At 45.7% G+C, this 5,515-nt stretch overlaps 1 pseudogene; it reads left to right on the top strand.

Annotated features, from left to right (window-relative positions):
• Positions 1–2,173: 2,173 nt before the first annotated feature.
• Positions 2,174–2,281, top strand: LOC143999791 (U2 spliceosomal RNA; annotated as a pseudogene).
• Positions 2,282–5,515: the final 3,234 nt, after the last annotated feature.

Raw genomic sequence — 5,515 nt, 5'->3', positions numbered from 1 at the left:
ACGTAATATATGTTTTACGTTGTCCCTGTGGCCTCCTTTATGTAGGCCGCACTATGCGGGCCCTACGAGTCAGGGTGGGCGAACATCGCCGCCTGATTAAAGAGGGCTGCATTCAACACAGCGTGCCACGCCATTTTCGCCATTGTCATGATAAAAACTTTAAAGAAATGGAGGTCCTTGCAATTGAGGCTATCCCCAAGGGTACCCTAACGGCCAACGAAAGATTCTCCCACCTTTGTCGCAGGGAGACCTTCTGGATATATCTTATGGGGTCTCTCTCGCCTGATGGCCTCAATGAAGACATTGACATCCTCAGCATAACCTCTTGATATAGGTTACTCAGATATAATCGCTACTCATCGTTCATGACCGCCACCCTACATTTTTTATAGAAAATATATTTTCATTTTCTTTCATTTTATTTTATTTTTTTTTATTTTTTTTTTTTTATTTATTATTTTTTTTTTTTTTTTTTTTTTTTCATTTCTTTATTGTATCATTTTTTTTTTTTTTTTTTTTTTTTTTTTATGAACGAAGAGTAGCTAATATATTTATTCTAACTATCCTATAGGAAAGGACTTAATAATAATAATATAAAATATATCTTTTAAATAATTTGTTTTCTTGCCCTTGGTCTCCGCAATTTTTCCCCCCCTTGAGTTTTTTTAACTTACAGTGTCCTTTTATCCATAGCATTCTTCTCCCTCCTGTATATCCTTTAATATCCCCATGGAAACCCACACAGGCACAGGGAGAACATACAAGCTCCAGGCGGGTGGTGGCGTGGTTGGGAATCGAACCAGCGTCCTGCTTGCTGCTAGGTGAGAGTGCTAACCACTACACCACTGTGTCAACCATATGTTTCAATCCACATTTCCTATTAGATGTTTTCTAACAGTTCTTTCACTGACACAGACCCCTGTCTAATAAGGTTTTAACTGCAGGAGGCTTAGTGACACATTAGGGGTTAACCTGAGAGACTTCGACAGTCCCCGCCCCTACACACTACCCGATGCCTTTATCTTTCTGGTTGCTGTATGCCGCTCCAGCTTTGACAAAGCGCAGGAGCGCGAAACATGTAAGCAGGAGAGTCGGCATAGCAACCTTCCCCTTCACAGCCTTCCACGTGACAAGCCTCTCATGTGATCCACAGCCGCTCGGACAAGCGGCACTGCAGGCAGTGCAGCGTTCTCCAAGCTGCCTATGTGTACAGCTGATATCATCTGGTGACTAAGCTTGATCCTTACCACCTAGCGTGCAGCATTACACCTCTGCCTCCAAGCCGAACGCTTCAGATGGAGCTGAAATAAACACCTCCCCCTCGGTCATCAGACTGGACTCATCAGCTCTGCAGCCCATTGAACACCTATGAAGTGAGTGTCCCTAGGAACGTTGTTCCATTCGTTTACACTGACTTTTTGGGTTCTTTCAGATGATTGATTGCATTCATTAGGCATTCGAAAGCTGTGCACATTGGTCTTTGGTTTTGACCTTTCCAAAGTTATAATTGAGAGATCTGAGGAGCTTTTCATTATCAAACATCTGTCCGTTTTATGATTGGTGTTTTTTATGTGTTTGAGATCCTGCAGGGATCAGATGTCTGTGTTTATTTTTTACATTTAATAAATGACATTTTAAAGTCTTTTTCACATCAATCTACTAGTCCCTTTGATGCGCTGTTTTTGATCGTTTTTTCTGCTGCATCCATTTTTTGCCAAGTCCATAATGGGTTAACAGCCGCACATTGAGACCATCTACAGGACATTTATTTAAATAAACAAACATCCCACGAGATAGTCAAACGCTCTTAAAGAGACCATTCATTTGTGCGCCAACTTTATCTTGTTTTGTTTTACGTTGTATTTTAATAAGAGTAGCTAATGTACACGGTCCCTGGTCCAGGCACACTGCTGGAGTATGATGCTTCCAGATGGCGTGGAGCACAAACACAGGCAGACTGCGCTGACGTGGATCGGCGTCACTTCCGGGTTGCCTTCTTCAGGCTTTCCGGCGGCCATATTGGGTGAGGTCATTATATACCCACTCAGGTCACATGATTGACTACCATAGAAACAAACATACAAACCCGGAAATAGCAGAAAGAAGTGAAGGCTGTGTATAAAAACAACACTAATGATCGTAATGGGAATGGAGCGGTAGGAGATGTTAAAAACTCCTTTTTCGGCCTTTTGGCTAAGATCAAGTGTAGTATCTGTTATTATCAGTTGCCAAATGAGGCGCTGTTCCATCCCTAATAGAGAGGGTTTGGTGAGCATTCTCTGATGGCGTAATTAGCATCCGGAAGGGTGGTTTCAGTAGGGGCCACGTCGCGCCGCCCGACAGTAAACTGGGGGCCGAAGCATGGTCGAGTCTGAGCCGTCTGGAAGGGTGCTCCTGGTGAGGATGGGTGCTGCTATTGGTCTGACCCAGAGGGTTGAGTACCTGGCCTTCTGGCCTGGATTGGGGTAGTTCTAGCCCTGGACAGTCTTTCGGGAGGGAATACTGGCTCCTTTCTAAGCTGCTACAGCTGCCTGTGGTATAGGACCAGCAGAACACCAGCAATTGCGGTAGTTTTAGGTGTACACTGTGCAGGTGGCACAATACACCGACTGTAATTGCTTCAGCTGCCTATTTTATAGGACCAGCAGAACACCAGCAATTTGGTTGCTTTAGGTGTACACTGTGCAGGTGGCACAATACACCGACTGTAATTGCTGCAGCAGCTGCCTTTGGTATAGGATCAGAAGAAAACCATCAATTGGGGTAGCTTTAGGTGTATATTGTGCAGGTGGCACAAACAATGATTGTAATTGCTGCAGCAGTTGGTGGGGGACCAGAGCCCCCAATTTCTTTTCATATAAATTTGGATGATGGTGCTTATTATATATCCTTTTTAAAGTATGCTGTCTTGTTTTGAGGCCATACTTTATACCAGCAGAACACCAGCAATTGGGTAGCTTTAGGTGCACACTGTGCAGGTGGCACAATACACCGACTGTAATTGCTGCAGCAGCTGCCTATGGTATAGGATCAGAAGAAAAACAGCAATTGGGGTAGCTTTAGGTGTACACGGTGCAGGTGGCACAAAACACCGAATGTAATTGCTGCAGCAGTTGGTGGGGGACCAGAGCCCCCAATTCTTGTTTCACAGAAATTTGGATGATGGTGATTATTATATATCCTTTTTAAACTATGCTGTCTTGTACTTTATACTTTTACTTGTACTTGTACTTTTTTATATACTTTTATACCAGCAGAACACCAGCAATTGGGTAGCTTTAGATATACACTGTGCAGGTGGCACAAAACACTACCTGTAATTGCTACTGCTGCCTGTGGTTTAGGACCAGCAGAACACCAGCAATTGGGTTGCTTTAGGTGTACACTGTGCAGGTGGCACAATACACCGACTGTAATTGCTGCAGCTGCCTGTGGTATAGGATCAGAATAACAGCAGCAATTGGGGTACCTTTAGGTGTACACTGTGCAGGTTGCACAAAACACTGACTGTAATTGCTACAGATGCCTGTGGTATAGGACCAGCAGAACACCGACTGTAATTGCTGCAGCAGCTGCCTTTGGTATAGGATCAGAAGAAAACCATCAATTGGGGTAGCTTTAGGTGTACACTGTGCAGGTGGCACAAAACACTGAGGCTGCTTTCACACTGGGGCGGTATTCAGGCGTTACAGCGCTAAAAATAGCGCCTGTGTTGCGCCTGAAAAAAACCGGCCCCTTTCACTCCAGTGTGAAAGCCGGAGGGCTTTCACACTGGAGCGATGCGCTGGCAGGACGGTGAAAAAAGTCCTGGTAGCCGCATCTTTGGAGCGGTGAAGGAGCGGTGTATTCACCGCTCCTAAACCGCTCCTACCCATTGAAATCAATGGGACAGCGCGGCAATACCGCCGGCAAAGCGCCGCTGCAGCGGCACTTTGCAGGCGGGTTTAACCCTTTTTCGGCCGCTAGCGGGGGTTAAAACCACCCCGCTAGCGCCCGCAGACCGCCACTAAAACGACGGTAAAGCGTCGCTAAAAATAGCGGCGCTTTACCGCCGACGCCCGCACCACCCCAGTGTGAAAGCAGCCTGACTGTAATTGCTACAGCTGCCTGTGGTATAGGACCAGCAGAACACCAGCAATTGGGGTAGCTTTAGGTGTACAATGTGCAGGTGGCACAATACACCAACTGTAATTGTTGCAGCAGCTGCCCATGGTATAGGATCAGCAGAACACCAGCAATTGGGTAGCTTTAGGTGTATACTGTACAGATGGCACAATACACCGACTGTAATTGCTGCAGCAGCTGCCTGTGGTATAGGATCAGAAGAACACTAGCAATTGGGTTAGCTTTAGGTGTACACTGTGCAGGTGGCACAATACACTGACTGTAATTGCTACAGCTGCCTATGGTATAGGACCAGCAGAACACCAGCAATTGCGGTAGTTTTAGGTGTACACTGCGCAGGTGGCACAATACACTGACTGTAATTGCTGCAGCAGCTGCCTGTCATATAGGATCAGAAGAAAACCAGCAATTGGGGTAGCTTTAGGTGTACACTGTGCAGGTGGCACAAAACACAGAATGTAATTGCTGCAGCAGTTGGTGGTGGACCAGAGCCCCCAATTCTTGTTTCATATAAATTTGGATGATGGTGCTTATTATATATCTTATTTAAACTATTCTGTCTTGTTTTGAGGCCATACTTTATACCAGCAGAACACCAGCAATTGGGTAGCTTTAGGTGCACACTGTGCTGGTGGCACAATACACCGACTGTAATTGCTGCAGCAGCTGCCTGTGGTATAGGATCAGAAGAACAACAGCAATTGGGTTGCTTTAGGTGTACACTGTGCAGGTGGCACAATATACTGACTGTAATTGCTACAGCTGCCTTTGGTATAGGACCATCAGAACACCAGCAATTAGTGCAGCTTTAGGTGTACACTGTGCAGGTAGCACAATACACTGACTGTAATTGCTACAGCTGACTGTGGAATTGAACCAGCAGAACACCAGCAATTGGGGTAGCTTTAAGTGTACAATGTGCAGGTGGCACAATACACCGACTGTATTTGCTGCAGCAGCTGCCTGTCGTATAGGATCAGAAGAACACCCGCAATTGGGGTAGCTTTAGGTGTACACTGTGCAGGTGGCACAAAACATCAACTGTAATTTCTACAGCTGCATATGGTATAGGACCAGAAGAACACCAGCAATTGCGGTAGTTTTAGGTGTACACTGTGCAGGTGGCACAATACACCGACTGTAATTGCTACAGCCGCCTGTTTTATAGGACCAGCAGAACACCAGCAATTTGGTTGCTTTAGGTGTACACTGTGCAGGTGGCACAATACACCGACTGTAATTTCTGCAGCAGCTGCCTTTGGTATAGGATCAGAAGAAAACCAGCAATTGGGGTAGCTTTAGGTGCACACTGTGCAGGTGGCACAAAACACCCAATGTAATTGCTGCAGCAGTTGGTGGGGGACCAGAGCGCCCAATTTAGTTTCATATA

The sequence above is a fragment of the Lithobates pipiens genome, unplaced genomic scaffold (genome assembly GCF_037356315.1).
Source record: "Lithobates pipiens isolate NorthernLeopardFrog02 unplaced genomic scaffold, aLitPip1_a1.2 Scaffold_19, whole genome shotgun sequence".
NCBI lineage: Eukaryota > Metazoa > Chordata > Amphibia > Anura > Ranidae > Lithobates > Lithobates pipiens.
This window is presented reverse-complemented; position numbering and strand designations above follow the sequence as displayed.